Raw genomic sequence first — 21,640 nt, 5'->3', positions numbered from 1 at the left:
TACACGGGTATATGTTTTAGGCATTTATTTTAATTATTTTATTTTAACTATTTTGGAGCCATGGAACCATAGAACACTATAGCACAGAATACAGACCATTCGGCCCTTCTACTCCGTGCCGAAATATTATTCCGCTAGTCTCATTGACCGGCACCTAGTCCATAACCCTCCAGACCTCTCCCATCCATGTATCTATCAAATTTATCCTTAAAACTTAACAGTGAGCCGCATTTACCATGTCAGATGGTAGCTCGTTCCACACTCTCACCGTTCTCTGAGTGAAGAAGTTCCCCCTAATGTTCCACCTAAACCTTTTCCCTTTCACCCTAAAGCCACGTCCTCTCGTGTTTATTTCTCCTAATCTAAGTGGAAAGAGCCTACTTGCATTTACTCTGTCTATACCCCTCATAATCTTGTAAACTTCTATCATATCTCCCCTCATTCTTCTACGCTCCAAGGAATAAAGTCCTAACCTGTTTAATCTTTCCCTGTAACTCAACTCCTTAAGACCCGGCAACATCCTAGTAAATCTTCTCTGCACTCTCTCAATCTTACTGATATCCTTCCTGTAGTTAGGCGACCAGAACTGCACACAATACTCCAAAGTTGGCCTCACCAATGTCCTATACAACCTCACCATAACATCCCAACTCTTATACTCAATACTTCGATTTATGAAGGCCAGTATGCCAAAAGCTTTCTTTACAACCCTGTCTACCTGTGATGCCACTTTCAGGGAACTATGTATCTGAACTCCCAGATCCCTTTGTTTCTCTGCACTCCTCAGTGCCCTACCATTTACTGTGTATATCCTACCTTGGTCTGACCTTCCAAAATGTAACACCTCACACTTTTCCGCATTAAATTCCATCTGCCATTTTCTGGCCCATTTTTCCAGTTGGTCCAGATTTCTCTGCAAGCTTTGAAAGCCTTCCTCGCTGTCCACAACGCCTCCAATATAAAGGTCATCAGCAAAATTGCTGATCCAATTCACCACATTATCATCCAAATCATTGACATAGACGACAAACAACAATGGTCCCAGCACAGATACCTGAGGCACACCACCAGTCACAGACCTCCAGTCTGAGAAGCAATCATCCACTACCACTCTCTGTCTTCTCCCACACAGCCATTATTATTTTATTTATTTATTTATTAATTTAAAGTTTACTTCTTGTTATTTACAGATCTACTTTAACTCCTGGGTCCTAATCTGGCTTTTCACACCCTGCCCCTTCCACCAAGCACTTACCGGCAGTCAATGTACTGGTTTCTTGCGATGTCATAGTTGTATTTTTCCACTCAGTTTCTTCAGAAGCTGAAATGCTCCCAGCTCCCGGCCCGGCCGCTGCTCCTCTCCCAGGCAGGAAAGGCCGTGCTCTGATCCCCAGGTTCTATTTATGCTGCTCCCAGCTCCCGGCCCTGCCTCTGCTCCTCTCCCAGGCAGGAAAGGCCGTGCTCTGATCCCTGGGCTCTATTTATGCTGTTCCCAGCTCCCGGCCCTGCCTGTGATTTTCTCCCAAGCAGGAAAGGCCACGCTCTGATCCCCAGGCTTTATTTATGCTGCTCCCAGCTCCCGGCACTGCCTGTGATTTTCTCCCAGGCAGGAAAGGCCACGCTCCATTCCCCGGGCTCTATTTATGCTGCTCCCAGTTCCTGACCCTGCCTCTGCTCTGCTTCCCACATGCACATTAACTTTATTACTTTCTCCCTCACTCTGAACCAACCTAAAATCTTTCTATTTCCTAACTGTGGTACTCTCCCAGTATTCTGTACATCTTATATTCCTCTCTGGTATTACATCCTGCCCAATAGCTCTAACCAATTGCCCACAAGGAACTCAGTCTCAGCTCTGTTAGGTAAAACCCATCCAGCCTGCACAGGTCCCCTCTTCCCCAGAGCCAGTCCCAATGTCCCTAGAATGAATAGCCCTCCGCACTGAACCATCTTTGCAGCCATGCATGCATCTGCTTTTTCCTGTTATTTCTATAACCACTGACGTGCAGCGCTGCGAGTAATCTGGAGATTATTAATTTGAGGTCCTATATGCTATTTTCCTGTCAGATCCCTAAATTGTGACTGTAGGACCACATCCCTCTTTCTGTTTATGACAACTGCCTGTGCCCAGCTCCCCTATCACGGCTCTTTGCAGCCGCTCAGTGATATCCTTCATCCTGGCACCAAGAAGACAACACACCCTCCTACTTTCACTTCTGCAGCTTCAGAAATGTCAATCTATTCTTCTAACTATCGAATCTCCTTTCACTATTGCTCATCCCGTCTATCCTGTACCCACCCTGTAAAGTTGAGCCAGCCGTGGTGCCATGGACTTGGCTCTGGCTGAGCTCCCCAAATAACCATCACGCCCATCTGTGTTCAGAAGTGAATACTGGATGGAGAGTGAGATGCACTCAGGGTCCTCCTGCACTAACTGGATGTTTCTTCTTGACAGTTTGATGGTAACACATTCCCTCCCTCCTTGCATATTCTTAAGGTGCAGGGTGACCGCATCTAAAAGCATTCTACCCATAAAGCTCAGCCTCACAGATGTACCATTTTAACACCAGCTGCTGTTCATATCCAAAACCTGGAACTCAAGCTGCTTCAACTGATGACACTTGCTGCACAAGTGGTTATCCAGGACATGGGATGCGTCCTGGAGTCTCCACATAGCACAGGTTGAGCACTCTAGAGGTCTGAGCAGCCTTGCCATTACAATTACATAATAAACCTTGCTAATAGTAATAAATTTGCTGATACACATGACTGCTGTTAATAATACATTTACTTAGTACTACAGAAACCCAACTTAAATTCTTCATTTCCAGCTCCCAATTTGAAACAATTACCTGAGATTCCATGAAAAGAGAAAAGTACACATGACCCAATCACTTGCCAGTTTCCTCTGACATTACAATCTGATTTACTTTGGACGCCCCCCGGTGCTCTCTCAGTATCTCTCTCACTCACCCTGCCCTCTCCCTCTATCCCCATTGTGCCCTGGCCTCTTCCGCCGGTCTCTCAGTGTGGCTCTCTCTCTCCTTCACCTCTCATTTTATTTCCACTGTACCCTCGCCTCTCCCTCTGGTCTCATAGTTTCTCTCTCACTTGTCCTCAACCCTCTGTTTATCCCCATTGTGCCCTTGCCTCTCCCATTGGTCTCTTAGTGCCGCTCTCACTCTCCCTCATCTCTCTTTTTAGCCTCACTGTGCCCTCCCAACACCCACTCACTCTCACTTTCCCTTGCTACTCTTTCAATCCTCGCTATACCCTCATCTCTCCCTCTAGCCTCGCAGTGACACTCTCTCTCACGCTACTGCTTTAATACCTGCTGCGGGCTTGCTCTCCCGTTGGTCTCACTGCGACTTTCTAACTCTTTCTCTCTGCTGCACCATTTATTGGCCTCTCTGCTGTCACCTCTCCTGCTAGACCTTGCAGTTTAATGTCCCTTAAACTGATAATGGTCACACTGTCAATGAAGATAAGGAAATAACGTGGGTGTTTGGAGCAGGGGAAGAGGTCAGCATGATAAGACACCACAAGCAAACTACCACTGACACAAAGTCAAGCACTAACCACAATTAATGTGAGCAAAATAACATTAATGCAGAAAATGATGATACTACAGCATGGCAAATCCCCGGGATCAGATGGTTTCTGTTCCAGGGAGTAAGGGTACCAAATGGAAACATTGAAAACTAACCTTAACCTTGAGTTCTCCCCACAGGACCCCATGATTGACACCACCGACAGTTCCCTCTAAGGCACTCGTGCCCCCATTCCCAAGACATTCCCCCTCTTTCCACAGACACTCTCCCCATCCTTCCCCCATAAGACTGCATTCACTGCCCAGCCTTTGTTCCAAATTTGCACCCTAGAATTTCACTTTCCAGCCTTCACCTACCTCCCTTGTGAAGTGCAGCATTTTCTAATGACACCCAAGTGAAGGTATGTCAGGTCCCCATGAAGGAGAAAGCAACTTCCGCTGACCTCAAAGAGATGGAAGAGGTGAGAAGCTCACCAGCTGTAGAGCCGCTTATCTACATGGGTAACAATGAACGTTCTAAATTCTGACTGGCAGAGAACTTAATATCGAGGGCGAACTTAATTCCAGTGAGGTGGCCTTTTAATCAGCATGCATGAGATGTTAATGCATGAGATGGGATTCCAAACATTGTTCGATGGGAAGCTCAACCTGCCTTTAATCCATCTTGAAAGTCGGCAGAACAGAATTCCAAGAGGTTTCCACACTATCGGGAAACAGATTGTTGCCTCTCGCCACATTAAGTGCCCCGCCCGCCACAATTCCTGCTGCTGGCAGGAGAGGAATATTCCACCCAGAAACTTTAAAGCTGGGGGAAGAGTCCAGTGAATAACCAGAGCTGGGCTTTTGGTATCGAGAAAGATGCAAGTAACTTATAAATGTATCTTTCTGATAATTACCATGTGATTCTGTAGTTTGTAAATTCTTCACCCCTGAGTTACCAATCCGAATAGTGATATCTGTTAAAGGTTCAGTGTGCCCTCTGTGTGCTGAGAAGCTCCACAGCAAATTCCTCAGCTTGGACCCCCATCAGGCTCACATTCGAAAACAGAAACAGGTGGATCATTGTCCACTGGTCTGAGGGGAGAGGCTGGAGAAAGCATGGGAAGACATGGCCACACTCACGACAGATCACAAAGAGATGGCTGTTGATTATTCATCGCTGGACAGAAAGATTGAGAAGGAAGAATAAGATTTATTAATCAAGTCGGGAAAATTTTACAGGGAAAAATTTAACAGCTCCTAAAACAGTTGCTGTGTTCACAAAGCTGCACACTTCAGCAAGGGGCCCAGCTTTGTGCAAGGCTAGCACACTTAAAGAGTCACAATGATAGATCTGCTGAGGAAAGATGAGAGGATGCCTGAGAGGAGCATCAGCACTGACATGCACTGTTGGGCTGATTGGCCACATTCTATGTGCTACATCCTATGCAAAGCTAGCCTGTAATGTATAAGACAGCCTGTACCTCAGATAGATGGTCTCTGGATCCGTGGTAATCTCTCAGTGTATGATTGACAGTGTCTGAAATGATGGCGTTTGTTTGGTGCAGGTCTCTTAGATGGGAAACTGATTGCTGGGAGCCTGACAAATGGAGGTCTGGTGCACTGACCTCTCCCTTGTGGAGGCTGAGCGTCAACTCGCAGACACTTCCTCCTACCTCTCCCTGGACCATGACCCCACCACTGAACATCAAGCCATTGTTTCCAGAACTGTCACTGACCATATCTCCACAGCTTCCAACCTATTAGTCGCTCAAACTCGGACAGCCCGCTTCTACCTCCTACCCAAAATCCACAAACAGAACTGTCCCGGTAGACAGATCATGCCCTGCCCCACAGAACTCATTTCTCGTTATCTTGACTCCCTTCTCTCTCCCCTTGTCCAGTCCCTTCCCACCTACATCCATGATTCCTCTGACACCGTACGTCACATCAACAATTTCCAGTTCCCTGGCCCCAACCGCTTCCTCTTCACCATGGACGTCCAATCCCTCTACACCTCCTTCCCCCAGAATGGTCTGAGGGCACTTAGCTTCGTCCTCAAACAGAGGCCCGAACAATCCCTATCCACCACTACTCTCCTCCGTCTGGCTGAACATGTTCTCACACTGAACAATTTCTCCTTAAACTCCTCTCACTTTCTCCAAATAAAAGGTGTGGCTATGGGTAATGTCATGGGCCCAAGCTATGTCTGTCTCCTTATGGGGTATGTGGAACATTCCTTGTTCCAGTCCTTCTCCGGCCCCCTTCCACAACTCTTTCTCTGGTATATCGATGATTATTTCGGTGCTGCTTCATGCTCTCATCGGGACTTGGACAAATGTATTAATTTTGCTTCCAATTTCCACCCCTCCATCATTTTCACGTGGTCCATATCTGACACTTCCCTTCCCTTCCTTGACCTCTCTGTCTCAATCTCTGGTGATAGACTGTCCACCAATATCCATTACAAGCCTACCAACTCCCACAGCTACCTCGACTACAGCTCCTCACACCCCACTTCCGGTAAGGACTCCATCCCATTCTCTCAGTTCCTTCGCCTCCGTCGCATCTGTTCCGATGATGTTACCTTCAAAAACAATTCCTCTGACTTGTCCTCCTTCTTCCTTAACTGAGGTTTTCCACCCACAGTCGTTGACAGGGCCCTCAACCGTGTCCAGCCCATCTCCCCTGCACCCGCCCTCACACCTTCTCCTCCCTCCCAGAAACATGATAATGTCCCCCTTGTCCTCACTTATCTCCCCACCAGCCTCCGCATTCAAAGCATCATCCTCTGCCATTTCCGCCAACTCCAGCATGATGCCACCACCAAACACATCTTCCCTTCACCCCCCAGCGGCATTCTGTAGGGATTGTTCCCTCTGGGACACCCTGGTCCACTCCTCCATCACCCCCTACTCCTCAACCCCCACCTATGGCACCTCCCCATGCCCACGCAAAAGATGCAACACCTGCCCCTTCACTTCCTCTCTCCTCACCGTCCAAGAGCCCAAACACTCCTTTCAAGTGAAGCAGCATTTCACTTGCATTTCCCCCAAATTAGTCTACTGCATTCGTTGCTCCCAATGCGGTCTCCTCTACATTGGAGAGACCAAACGTAAACTGGGTGACTGCTTTGCAGAACACCTACGGTCTGTCCGCAAGAATGACCCAAACCTCCCCTCCGCTTGCCATTTTAACACTCCACCCTGCTCTCTTGCCCATATGTCTGTCCTTGGCTTGTTGCATTGTTCCAGTGGAGCAGAACACAAGCTGGAGGAACAGCACCTCATCTTCCAACTAGGCACTTTACAGCCTTCCGGACTGAATATTGAATTCAACAACTTTAGATCTTGAACTCCCTCCTCCATCCCCATCCCCTTTCTGTTTCTTCCCCCTTCCTTTTGTTTTTTTCCAATAGTTTATATAGATTTTTCTTTTCCCACCTAATTCCATTATTTTTAAATCTTTGATGCCCTGCTAGCCTTTCCACCTCAACCCCACTAGAGCTGTACCTTGAGTGCCCTACCATCCATTCTTAATCAGCACATTCATTTAGATAATATCACCACCATCAACGCCTCTGTGTTCTTTTGTTCTTTTGGCTGTGACATCTTTTGATGATCTGCTCCTATCACTGCTTGCTTATCCCTACAACCACACCACACCCACCCCCGCCCCGACCCAACTTCCCCCAACGCCCCCCCCCCCCTCACCTTAAACCAGCTTATATTTCACTCCTTTCCTAAGATTCACTCAGTTCTGTTGAAGGGTCATGAGGACTCGAAACATCAACTCTTTTCTTCTCCGCCGATGCTGCCAGACCTGCTGAGTTTTTCCAGGTAATTCTGTTTTTGTAATGGAGGCTTGATAATGGCTTTCATGTTGAGGGGAGAGTGACTGAGCAGCGTCTGAATGAAGAGATGCATTTACTGGGAATGTGATTGAGATGGCTAAGACTGATGGCATGTGATTGATCCAAAGGGCTGGTTGAGGTTTGGTGGGCGTGCGTTTGTTGCATGTGGGTCAGAATAATGAATGTTTTGTTCATCGCGGTTTAATTGAAGGGCGTTTGATCAACAACGATGGCCTCGTTGCCTAGAGCTCCACCAATAACAGAATGTCGCTGACCATTTGTTCTGCGGTTTGCGCAATGAACCAATCAGCGCTGAGCATCATCGAACCTTCATTGTTATTGTTTCTCTGAGCAACCACAGTCTTTTGTTCTGAGAAGCCAATCAGAGCGCTGTTCCATTGATCGGAATGCTCCAAGGGCGCTGTATAAATAGCGCGAACGTCAACACAAGGCACATCCTCAGGAGCTGTGAGAACAGGAGATCATGGTGAGTGGGTGCACAGGAGTGCACTGGGCAATGGTTTTGGGTCAAGCCAAAGGAATCCACAGGGATGGCAAGAGAGTGAGAATCTACCGGGACAGTGAGACACTACGAGAATGGGAATTCACTGGGAGGGGGAAATCCAATGGGCGAAAGGGGAAATCCACAGGAAGAATAGCAAGCCAAGGTGAAAGAGAAAGCATAAATGTGTGGGATAGAGGTTATCCCCAAGGAAAGGGAACTTAACAGAAAAAGGACATCCAAAAGAGGAAGAGGAAGATGCAAAAGTAGAGAGAAGTCGATAGGCAGTGGAAATACGCAGGAGGAGAGGGTATCCATCGGGAAAACAAGGCTCCACAGGGAATGGACATAAAGGAAGAAAAGGGATCCACAGAGGTAGAATCTCTCCATGGAGGAAAGGTTGGGGCAATCTGTGGAAGGCATGGAGTGGTCGACAATGAGTCAAGACTTCCATTGAGGGTATAATGAAGAAAATGGGGGGGGGAATCCATCTGGGAACAGGAAGGATTCACAGACAATACACGGAATTCATAGTGGATGAATTTGTTGCCTCCAGCACATCTTTCACCTTCCAGCTAGAGTGACAGTATAAAGCATTGCCCTTCTAACACTGTCAATAATCATATGCTCCTTGTCCCCTTCAGCACGAGTGTATTTCAGTTCATGTTGGCCAGGCCGGTGTACAGATCGGGAATGCTTGCTGGGAGCTGTATTGCCTGGAACATGGGATCCAGCCGGATGGGCAGATGCCCAGTGAAAAGACCGTCGGAGGTGGTGACGAATCCTTCAACACCTTCTTCAGTGAGATGGGGGCAGGGAAACACGTTCCCCGAGCCGTGTTTATAGACCTGGAGCCCACTGTGATTGGTAAGAGGAGAGATTGTTGATGGGGTTGCTCAGTCAGTGTTCTCACTAGACTCAGTTAAATATACCCTGAATTCTCTGTGTCCCTGTTGTTAAATCTCTGTTCCCTGTCTCCAGATGAGGTCCGCACAGGCACCTACTGACAGCTCTTTCACCCCGAGCAGCTCATCACTGGCAAGGAGGATGCGGCTAATAACTACGCCCGGGGTCACTGCTCCATCGGCAAGGAGATCGTGGATCTGGTCTTGGATCGCATTCGGAAGTTGGTAAGTTGTGTAATGGGAACAATGTCAAATCCCAGCTGCACGAAATCACCATCTTACCATTGACCACTGCCCCATCTCACCACCACACACTGTCCTGCTCTCTTAGTGTAAATGAAATCTTATTTATGGCCATGTGACCCACCTGTACAAATCCTATTATTCACTCCTTTATCACTTATTGATTTCACGCCAATGTTATCCTGACCAGTATTATGCACAAAAGGAAGCTGGGACTCCACTCCCTAGGCTGAACCACAGTCTCAGCGCCTCCACTGCTTTCCACCCTCATATCCACACTCCCTCCACCTGACAGTCATTACTCTCTCCACCCTCACACCCACCGTCCACCTCCCCACGTCCCAGAACCCTGTGTCAACAGTTGTTGATGGTTCTTTAATGATGGTTGTAACTTCTTGCTCCATTTTAATCTTTTGTCCTTCCTATTCCCCACAGGCTGACCAATGCACAGGACTGCAGGGGTTCCTCATCTTCCACAGTTTTGGGGGTGGGACCGGCTCCGGCTTTACTTCCCTCCTGATGGAGAGACTCTCCGTCGACTATGGCAAGAAATCCAAGCTAGAGTTTTCCGTTTACCCTGCTCCCCAGATCTCCACTGCGGTGGTTGAGCCATACAATGCTGTGCTGGTCACCCACTGCACCCTCGAGCACTCTGACTGCGCCTTCATGGTGGACAATGAGGCCATTTACGACATCTATTGGTGTAGCCTGGACATTGAGAGACCAACCTACACCAACCTCAACCGTCTCATTGGACAGGTAGTGTCGTCCATCACGGCCTCGCTCCAGTTCAATGGTGCCCTCAATGTGGACCTGACTGAGTTCCAAAACAACCTGGTCCCCTACCCCCACATCCACTTTCCATTGTAAACCTACGCACCCCTTATTTCAACTGAGAAGGATAACCATGACCAACTCTCGGTGTCTGAGATCATCACCTACTGCTTTGAACCGGCCAACCAGATGATGAAGTGTGACCCTCACCAGGGCAAGTATACGGCGTTACCCGGAAAAACTCAGCAGGTCTGGCAGCATCGGTGGAGAACAAAGTTCACGTTTCCAGAAGGGACTCAAAAAGTCAACTTTGTTCTTCTCTACCGATGCTGCCAGAGCTCCTGAGTTTTTCCAGGTAATTCTGTTTTTGTTTTGGATTTCCAGCATCCGTAGTTTTTTGTTTTTATCAAGTATATGGCGTGCTGCGTGCTGCATTATTTAACCCCAACCTGCACTATTTAATCCCAGCCTGCACTACTTAATCCCAGCCTGCACTACTTAATCCCAGCCTGCACTACTTAACCCCAGCCTGCACTATGTAACCCCAGCCTGCACTATGTAACCCCAGCCTGCACTATGTAACCCCAGCCTGCACTATGTAACCCCAGCCTGCACTATGTAACCCCAGCCTGCACTATGTAACCCCAGCCTGCACTATGTAACCCCAGCCTGCACTATGTAACCCCAGCCTGCACTATGTAACCCCAGCCTGCACTATGTAACCCCAGCCTGCACTATGTAACCCCAGCCTGCACTATTTCACCCCAGCCCGCACTATTTAACTCCAGCCCGCATTACTTCGCACCAGCACGCATTATTTAACCCCAGCACGCACTATTTAACCCCAGCATGCACTATTTATCCCCAGCATGCACTATTTATCCCCAGCCCGCACTATCTATCCCCAGCCCGCACTATTTATCCCCAGCCCGCACTGTTTATCCCCAGCCTGCACTATCTATCCCCAGCCCGCACTATCTATCCCCAGCCCGCACTATCTATCCCCAGCCCGCACTATCTATCCCCAGCCCGCACTATCTATCCCCAGCCCGCACTATCTATCCCCAGCCCGCACTATCTATCCCCAGCCCGCACTATCTATCCCCAGCCCGCACTATCTATCCCCAGCCCGCACTATCTATCCCCAGCCCGCACTATCTATCCCCAGCCCGCACTATCTATCCCCAGCCCGCACTATCTATCCCCAGCCCGCACTATCTATCCCCAGCCCGCACTATCTATCCCCAGCCCGCACTATCTATCCCCAGCCCGCACTATCTATCCCCAGCCCGCACTATCTATCCCCAGCCCGCACTATCTATCCCCAGCCCGCACTATCTATCCCCAGCCCGCACTATTTAACCCCAGCCCACACTATTTAACCCCAGCCCGCACTATCTATGCCCAGCCCGCACTATCTATGCCCAGCCCGCACTATCTATGCCCAGCCCGCACTATCTATGCCCAGCCCGCACTATCTATCCCCAGCCCGCACTATCTATCCCCAGCCCGCACTATCTATCCCCAGCCCGCACTATTTAACCCCAGCCCACACTATTTAACCCCAGCCCGCACTATCTATGCCCAGCCCGCACTATCTATGCCCAGCCCGCACTATCTATCCCCAGCCCGCACTATCTATCCCCAGCCTGCACTATCTATCCCCAGCCTGCACTATCTATCCCCAGCCTGCACTATCTATCCCCAGCCTGCACTATCTATCCCCAGCCTGCACTATCTATCCCCAGCCTGCACTATCTATCCCCAAGCCCGCACTATCTATCCCCAAGCCCGCACTATCTATCCCCAGCCCGCACTATCTATCCCCAGCCCGCACTATCTATCCCCAGCCCGCACTATCTATCCCCAGCCCGCACTATCTATCCCCAGCCCGCATTATTTATCCCCAGCCCGCATTATTTATCCCCAGCCCGCATTATTTATCCCCAGCCCGCATTATTTATCCCCAGCCCGCATTATTTATCCCCAGCCCGCATTATTTATCCCCAGCCCGCATTATTTATCCCCAGCCCGCATTATTTATCCCCAGCCCGCATTATTTATCCCCAGCCCGCATTATTTATCCCCAGCCCGCATTATTTATCCCCAGCCCGCATTATTTAACCCCAGCCCGCATTATTTAACCCCAGCCCGCATTATTTAACCCCAGCACGCACTATTTAACCCCAGCACGCACTATTTAACCCCAGCACGCACTATTTAACCCCAGCTTGCACTATTTAACACCAGCCCGCATTATTTAACACCAGCTCACACAATTTAACCACAGCCCGCACATTTTAACCACAGCCCGCACTATTTAACCCCAGCTCGCACTATTTAACCCCAGCCTGCACTATTTAACCCCAGCCTGCACTATTTAACCCCAGCCTGCACTATTTAGCCCCAGCCCGCACTATTTAGCCCCAGCCCGCACTATTTAGCCCCAGCCCGCAATATTTAGCCCCAGCCCACATTACTTAACCTCAGCCCACATTACTTAACCTCAGCCTGCGCTATTTAACCCCAACCTGCACTATTTAACCCCAGTCTTCACTATATAACCCCAGCCCGCACTAATTAACTACAGTCTTCACTATTTAACCCCAGACCGTAATATTTAGCTCCAGCCGGCAATATTTAACCCCAGCCCGCACTGTTTAATTCCAGCCCGCACTGTTTAACCCCAGTCTGCGCTATTTAACCCCAGTCTGCACTATTTAACCTCAGTCTTCATTATTTATATCAGCCCGCACTATTTAACTCGAGTCTGCACTATTTCACCCAGCCTGCACTGTTTATCCCCAGCCCGCAATACTTAACCACAGTCTGCAATATTTAACCTCAGTCTTCATTATTTATACCAGCACGCACTATTTAACTGCAAGTCTGCACTATTTAACTCCAGCCTGCACTCTTTTATCCCAGTCAGCACTATTTAACACCAGCCTGTAGTAATAAACGCCAGCCCATACTATTTAACCCCAGCCTGCAGTATTTAACCCCAGCCCGCACTATTAAACCACAGCCTGCACTATTTATCCCCAGCCTGCACTATTTATCCCCAGCCTGCACTATTTATCCCCAGCCCGCATTATTTATCCCCAGCCCGCATTATTTAACCCCAGCCCGCATTATTTAACCCCAGCCCGCAGTATTTAACCCCAGCCCGCAGTATTTAACCCCAGCCCACACTATTTAACCCCAGCCCACACTATTTAACCCCAGCCCACACTATTTAACCCCAGCCCACACTATTTAACCCCAGCCCACACTATTTAACCCCAGCCCACACTATTTAACCCCAGCCCACATTATTTAACCCCAGCCCACACCATTTAGCCCCAGCCCGTACTATTTAACCACAGCCCAAACTATTTAACCCCAGTGTTCACTATTTAACGCCAACCCACACTATTGAAACCTAGCCCGCACTATTTAACCTCAACCAACACTATTTTACCCCAGAGATAAAAACAAAAAACTGCGGATGCTGTAAATCTAAAACAAAAACAGAATTAACTGGAAACACTCAGCAGGTCTGGCAGCATTGGGGGAGAAGAAAAGAGTTGACGTTTCGAGTCCTCATGACCCTTCAACAGAACTGATCTTTCTTTACAAGGAGAGGGAAATATAAGCTGGTTGAAGGTCGGGGTGTGGGGGGGGTGCGGGAGAATTGGAGTGGGGGGTGTGTTAGGATAGGAGCAGATCATCAAAAGATGTCACAGACAAAAGAATACAGAGGTGTTGAAGTTGGTGATATTATCTTAAGGAATGTGCTAATTAAGAATGGATGGTAGGGCATTCAAGGTATAGCTCTATTGGGGGAGGGGGAGCAGAAAAGATTTAAAAATAATGGAAATAGGTGGGAAAAGAAAAATCAAAATAAATTATTGGAAAAGAAGAAGAAAAAAAAAAGAAAAATAAACAAAAGGAAGGGGGAAGAAATGAACAGGGGGTGGGGATGGAGGAGGGAGCTCAAGACCTAAAGTTGTTGAATTCAATATTCAGTCCGGAAGGCTGTAAAGTGCCTAGTCGGAAGATGAGGTGTTGTTCCTCCTGTTTGCATTGGGCTTCACTGGAACAATACAGCAAGCCAAGGAAGACATGTGGGCAAGAGAGCAGGGTGGAGTGTTAAAATGACAAGCGACAGGGAGGTTTGGGTCATTCTTGCGGACAGACCGCAGGTGGTCTGCAAAGCGGTCACCCAGGTTACGTTTGGTCTCTCCAATGTAGAGGAGACCACATTGGGAGCAACGAATGCAGTAGGCAAAGTTGGGGGAAATGCAAGTGAAATGCTGCTTCACTTGAAAGGAGTGTTTGGTCCCTTGGACGGTGAGGAGAGAGGAAGTGAAGGGGCATGTGTTACATCTTTTGCATGGGCATGGGGAGGTGCCATAGGTGAGGGTTCAGGAGTAGGGGGTGATGGAGGAGTGGACCAGGGTGTCCCGGAGGGAATGATCCCTACGGAATGCCGACGGGAGGTGAAGGGAAGATGTGTTTGGTGGTGGCATCATGCTGGAGTTGGCGGAAATGGCGGCGGACGATCCTTTGAATGCGGAGGCTGGTGGGGTGATAAGTGAGGACAAACGGGACCCTATCATGTTTCTGGGAGGGAGGAGAAGGCCTGAGGGCGGATGCACGGGAGATAGGCCGGAAACGGTTGAGGGCCCTGTCAACGACCGTGGGAGGAAAACATTGGTTAAGGAAGAAGGAGGACATGTCAGAGGAACTGTTTTTGAAGGTAGCATCATCGGAACAGATGCGACAGAGGCAAAGGTACTGAGAGAATGGGATGGAGTCCTTACAGGAAGCGGGGTGTGAGGAGCTGTAGTCGAGGTAGCTGTGAGAGTCGGTAGGCTTGTAATGGATATTGGTGGAAAGTCTATCACCAGAGATTGAGACAGAGAGGTCAGGGAAGGGAAGGGAAGTGTCAGAGATGGACCACGTGAAAATGATGGAGGGGTGGAGATTGGAAGCCAAATTAATAAATTTTTCCAAGTCCCAACGAGAGCATGAAGCAGCACCGAAGTAATCATCGATGTACCAGAGAAAGAGTTATGGAAGGGGGCCGGAGTAGGACTGGAACAAGGAATGTTCCACATACCCCATAAAGAGACAGGCATAGCTGGGCCCATGCGGGTACCCATAGCCACACCTTTTATTTGGAGGAAGTGAGAGGAGTTGAAGGAGAAATTGTTCAGCGTGAGAACAGGTTCAGCCAGACGGAGGAGAGTAGTGGTGGGTGGGGATTGTTCGGGCCTCTGTTCGAGGAAGAAGCTAAGGGCCCTCAGACCATCCTGCTGGGGGATGGAGCTGAAGACGGATTGAACGTCCATGGTGAAGAGGAAGCGGTTGGGGCCAGGAAACTGGAAATTGTTCATGTGATGTATGGTGTCAGAGGAATCACGGATGTAGGTGGGAAGGGACTGGACAAGGGGAGAGAGAAAGGTGTCAAGATAACGAGAAATGAGTTCTGTGGGGCAGAAGCAAGCTGAGACGATCGGTCAACCAGGACAGTTCTGTTTGTGGATTTTGGGTAGGAGGTAGAAGCGGGCCGTCCAAGGTTGGAGGACTATCAGGTTGGAAGCTGTGGGAGGAAGATCCCCAGAGGAGATGAGGTCAGTGACAGTCCTGGAAACAATGGCTTGATGTTCAGTGGTGGGGTCATGGTTCAGGGAGAGGTAGGAGGAAGTGTCTGCGAGTTGACGCTCAGCCTCCGCGAGGTAGAGGTCAGTGCGCCAGACAACAATAGCACCACCCTTGTCAGCAGGTTTGATGACAATGTCAGGGTTGGACCTAAGAGAACGGAGTGCAGTAAGTTCAGAGAGAGAGAGATTAGAATGGGTGAGAGGAGCAGAGAAATTGAGATGACTAATGTCGTGCCGACAGTTCTCAATGAAAAGATCAAGAGAAGGTAAGAGTCCAGAGGGCGGGGTCCAGGTGGACGGAGCATATTGGAGGTGGGTAAAAGGATCCGTTGAACGGGGAGAGGACTCTTGGCCAAAGAAGTGCAAGCTCCAGCAACTCATTGACACCAACACCCATCTAGGACCCTCCACCCATTCATGTCCCTCCGTCCCCATCCCGTCTTCCAATCCCAGTCCCAGCCGTGTATTCACTATACCCCCTGACCTTCCCCTCTCCGACGCTGAATGTTTAGTGCTTAGCAAAGGACTTAGTTTCATAAGCTTACGCCCTCATCTCAATGAATTTCGGGCTCGGCACGAAGCTGAACTCTTCTTCCGCCGTCTTCATCTCCGTGCTCACTTCTTTGGGCAGGAGTCCTCTCCCCGTTCAATAGATCTTTTTACCCACCTCCAATATTCTCCCTCCACCTGGACCCCTCCCTCTGGATTCTTACCTTCTCTTGATCTTTTCATTGAGAACTGTGGGCGTGACATTAGTCGTCTCAATTTCTCTGCTCCTCTCACCTATTCTAATCTCTCTCTCTCTGAACTTACTGCACTCCGTTCTCTCAGGTCCAACTCTGACATTGTATTCAAACCCGCTGACAAGGGTGGTGCTGTTGTCGGGCGCACTGACCTCTACCTCGCGGAGGCTGAGCGTCAACTCACGGACTCTTCCTACTACCTCTCCCTGAACCATGACCCCACCACTGAACATCAAGCCATTGTTTCCAGGACTGTCACTGACCTCATCTCCTCTGGGGATCTTCCTCCCACAGCTTCCAACCTGATACTCGCACAACCTCGGACGGCCCGCTTCTACCTCCTACCCAAAATCCTCTAACGGAACTGTCCTGGTAGACCGATCGTGTAAGCTTGCTCCAGCCCCACAGAACTCATTTCTCGTTATCTTGACTCCCTTCTCTCTCCCCTTGTCCAGTCCCTTCCCACCTACATCCATGATTCCTCTGACACCTTACGTTACATCAACAATTTCCAGTTCCCTGGCCCCAACCGCTTCCTCTTCACCATGGACGTCCAATCCCTCTACAGCTCCATCCCCCACCAGGATGGTCTGAGGGCCGTTAGCTTCTTCCTTGAACAGAGGCCCGAACAATCCCCACCCACCGCTACTCTCCTCCGTCTGGCTGAACTTGTTCTCACACTGAACAATTTCTCCATCAACACCTCTCACTTCGTCCAAATAAAACGTGCGGCTATGGGTACTGGCATGGGCCCCAGCTATGCCTGTCTCTTTATGGGGTATGTGGAACATTCCTTGTTCCAGTCCTACTCCGGCCCCCTTCCACAACTCTTTCTCCGGTACATCGATGATTACTTTGTGCAGCTTCATGCTCTTGTCGGGACTTGGACAAATTTACTAATTTTGCTTCCAATCTCCACCCCTCCATCATTTTCACGTGGTCCATCTCTGACACTTCCCTTTCCTTCCTTGACCACTCTGTCTCAATCTCTGGTGATAGACTGTCCACCAATATCCATTACAAGCCTACCAACTCCCACAGCTACCTCGACTACAGCTCCTCACACCCCACTTCCTGTAAGGACTACATCCCATTCTCTCATTTCCTTCTCCTCCGTCGCATCTGTTCCGATGATGCTACCTTCAAAAACAGTTCCTCTGACATGTCCTCCTTCTTCCTTAACCGAGGTTTTCCACCCACGGTCGTTGACTGGGCCCTCAACCGTGTCCAGCCCATCTCCCATGCATCCGCCCTCACGCCTTCTCCTCCCGCCCAGAAACATGATAGGGTCCCTCTTGTCCTCACTTATCACACCACCAGTCTCCATATTCAAAGGATCATCCTCCGCCATTTCCGCCAACTCCAGCATGATGCCACCACCAAACACATCTTCCCTTCACCCCCCCTAGCGGAAATCAATAGGGATCGTTCCCTCCGGGACACCCTGGTCCACTCCTCCATCACCCCCTACTCCTCAACCCCCACCTATGGCACCTCCCCATGCCCATGCAAAAGATGTAACACCTGCCCCTTCACTTCCTCTCTCCTCACTGTCCAAGGGACCAAACACTCCTTTCAAGTGAAGCAGCATTTCACTTGCATTTCCCCCAACTTAGTCTACTGTATTCGTTGCCCCTATTGCGGTATCCTCTACATTGGAGAGACCAAACGTAAACTGGGCGACCGTTTTGCAGAACACCTGCGCTCTGTCCGCAAGAATGACCCAAACCTCCCTGTCGCTTGCCATTTTAACACTCCACCCTGCTCTCTTCCCCACATGTCTGTCCTTCGCCTGCTGCATTGTTCCAGTGAAGCCCAACGCAAACTGGAGGAGCAGTACCTCCTCTTCCGACTAGGCACTTTTCAGCCTTCCGGACTGAATACTGAATTCCATAACTTTAGGTCTTGAGCTCCCTCCTCCATCCACACCCCCTTTCTGTTTCTTCCCCCTTCCTTTTGTTTTTTTTTTCTTCATCTTTTCCAATAATTTATATAGATTTATTTTCTCCCACCTATTTCCATTATTTTTAAATCTTTTAAAATCTTTTCTGCTCCCCCACCCCCAGTAGACCTATACCTTGAGTGCCCTACCATCCATTCTTAATTAGCACATTCGTTTAGATAATATCACCAACTTCAACACTTCTGTGTTCTTTTGATCTTTTGTCTGTGACATCTTTTGATGATCTGCTCCTATCCTAACACCCCCCACCTCCACTTCTCCCCCCAACCTGCCTACCCCACCCCACCTTAAACCAGCTTAGATTTCCCTCTCCTTGTAAAGAAAGATCAGTTCTGTTGAAGGGTCTTGAGGAGTCGAAATGTCAACTCTTTACTTCTCCGCCGATGCTGCCAGACCTGCTGAGTTTTTCCAGGTAGTTCTATTTTTGTTTTTACTATTTTACCACAGCCCGCATTATGTAAACCCAGTGTGCACTATTTAACCCCAGCCTACACTATTGAAACCTAGCCCGCACTATTTAACCTCCGCCAACACTATTTTACCCCAGAGATAAAAACAAAAAACTGCGGATGCTGTAAATCTAAAACAAAAACAGAATTAACTGGAAACACTCAGCAGGTCTGGCAGCATCGGCGGAGAAGAAAAGAGTTGACGTTTCGAGTCCGCATGACCCTTCAACAGAACTGATCTTTCTTTACAAGGAGAGGGAAATATAAGCTGGTTGAAGGTCGGGGTGTGGGGGGGGTGCGGGAGAATTGGAGTGGGGGGTGTGTTAGGATAGGAGCAGATCATCAAAAGATGTCACAGACAAAAGAATACAGAGGTGTTGAAGTTGGTGATATTATCTTAAGGAATGTGCTAATTAAGAATGGATGGTAGGGCATTCAAGGTATAGCTCTATTGGGGGAGGGGGAGCAGAAAAGATTTAAAAATAATGGAAATAGGTGGGAAAAGAAAAATCAAAATAAATTATTGGAAAAGAAGAAGAAAAAAAAAAGAAAAATAAACAAAAGGAAGGGGGAAGAAATGAACAGGGGGTGGGGATGGAGGAGGGAGCTCAAGACCTAAAGTTGTTGAATTCAATATTCAGTCCGGAAGGCTGTAAAGTGCCTAGTCGGAAGATGAGGTGTTGTTCCTCCTGTTTGCATTGGGCTTCACTGGAACAATACAGCAAGCCAAGGAAGACATGTGGGCAAGAGAGCAGGGTGGAGTGTTAAAATGACAAGCGACAGGGAGGTTTGGGTCATTCTTGCGGACAGACCGCAGGTGGTCTGCAAAGCGGTCACCCAGGTTACGTTTGGTCTCTCCAATGTAGAGGAGACCACATTGGGAGCAACGAATGCAGTAGGCAAAGTTGGGGGAAATGCAAGTGAAATGCTGCTTCACTTGAAAGGAGTGTTTGGTCCCTTGGACGGTGAGGAGAGAGGAAGTGAAGGGGCATGTGTTACATCTTTTGCATGGGCATGGGGAGGTGCCATAGGTGAGGGTTCAGGAGTAGGGGGTGATGGAGGAGTGGACCAGGGTGTCCCGGAGGGAATGATCCCTACGGAATGCCGACGGGAGGTGAAGGGAAGATGTGTTTGGTGGTGGCATCATGCTGGAGTTGGCGGAAATGGCGGCGGACGATCCTTTGAATGCGGAGGCTGGTGGGGTGATAAGTGAGGACAAACGGGACCCTATCATGTTTCTGGGAGGGAGGAGAAGGCCTGAGGGCGGATGCACGGGAGATAGGCCGGAAACGGTTGAGGGCCCTGTCAACGACCGTGGGAGGAAAACATTGGTTAAGGAAGAAGGAGGACATGTCAGAGGAACTGTTTTTGAAGGTAGCATCATCGGAACAGATGCGACAGAGGCAAAGGTACTGAGAGAATGGGATGGAGTCCTTACAGGAAGCGGGGTGTGAGGAGCTGTAGTCGAGGTAGCTGTGAGAGTCGGTAGGCTTGTAATGGATATTGGTGGAAAGTCTATCACCAGAGATTGAGACAGAGAGGTCAGGGAAGGGAAGGGAAGTGTCAGAGATGGACCACGTGAAAATGATGGAGGGGTGGAGATTGGAAGCCAAATTAATAAATTTTTCCAAGTCCCAACGAGAGCATGAAGCAGCACCGAAGTAATCATCGATGTACCAGAGAAAGAGTTATGGAAGGGGGCCGGAGTAGGACTGGAACAAGGAATGTTCCACATACCCCATAAAGAGACAGGCATAGCTGGGCCCATGCGGGTACCCATAGCCACACCTTTTATTTGGAGGAAGTGAGAGGAGTTGAAGGAGAAATTGTTCAGCGTGAGAACAGGTTCAGCCAGACGGAGGAGAGTAGTGGTGGGTGGGGATTGTTCGGGCCTCTGTTCGAGGAAGAAGCTAAGGGCCCTCAGACCATCCTGCTGGGGGATGGAGCTGAAGACGGATTGAACGTCCATGGTGAAGAGGAAGCGGTTGGGGCCAGGAAACTGGAAATTGTTCATGTGATGTATGGTGTCAGAGGAATCACGGATGTAGGTGGGAAGGGACTGGACAAGGGGAGAGAGAAAGGTGTCAAGATAACGAGAAATGAGTTCTGTGGGGCAGAAGCAAGCTGAGACGATCGGTCAACCAGGACAGTTCTGTTTGTGGATTTTGGGTAGGAGGTAGAAGCGGGCCGTCCAAGGTTGGAGGACTATCAGGTTGGAAGCTGTGGGAGGAAGATCCCCAGAGGAGATGAGGTCAGTGACAGTCCTGGAAACAATGGCTTGATGTTCAGTGGTGGGGTCATGGTTCAGGGAGAGGTAGGAGGAAGTGTCTGCGAGTTGACGCTCAGCCTCCGCGAGGTAGAGGTCAGTGCGCCAGACAACAATAGCACCACCCTTGTCAGCAGGTTTGATGACAATGTCAGGGTTGGACCTAAGAGAACGGAGTGCAGTAAGTTCAGAGAGAGAGAGATTAGAATGGGTGAGAGGAGCAGAGAAATTGAGATGACTAATGTCGTGCCGACAGTTCTCAATGAAAAGATCAAGAGAAGGTAAGAGTCCAGAGGGCGGGGTCCAGGTGGACGGAGCATATTGGAGGTGGGTAAAAGGATCCGTTGAACGGGGAGAGGACTCTTGGCCAAAGAAGTGCAAGCTCCAGCAACTCATTGACACCAACACCCATCTAGGACCCTCCACCCATTCATGTCCCTCCGTCCCCATCCCGTCTTCCAATCCCAGTCCCAGCCGTGTATTCACTATACCCCCTGACCTTCCCCTCTCCGACGCTGAATGTTTAGTGCTTAGCAAAGGACTTAGTTTCATAAGCTTACGCCCTCATCTCAATGAATTTCGGGCTCGGCACGAAGCTGAACTCTTCTTCCGCCGTCTTCATCTCCGTGCTCACTTCTTTGGGCAGGAGTCCTCTCCCCGTTCAATAGATCTTTTTACCCACCTCCAATATTCTCCCTCCACCTGGACCCCTCCCTCTGGATTCTTACCTTCTCTTGATCTTTTCATTGAGAACTGTGGGCG

At 49.3% G+C, this 21,640-nt stretch overlaps 1 pseudogene; it reads left to right on the top strand.

The window, feature by feature from the left end:
- The first annotated feature begins 8,525 nt into the window (after positions 1–8,525).
- Positions 8,526–21,640, top strand: part of LOC121274224 — a 166,451-nt pseudogene continuing 153,336 nt past the window's right edge.

The sequence above is a fragment of the Carcharodon carcharias genome (genome assembly GCF_017639515.1).
Source record: "Carcharodon carcharias isolate sCarCar2 chromosome 35 unlocalized genomic scaffold, sCarCar2.pri SUPER_35_unloc_3, whole genome shotgun sequence".
Taxonomy (NCBI): domain Eukaryota; kingdom Metazoa; phylum Chordata; class Chondrichthyes; order Lamniformes; family Lamnidae; genus Carcharodon; species Carcharodon carcharias.
Note: the sequence above shows the minus strand (reverse complement) of the source record. Positions and strands in the feature narration are given on the sequence as shown.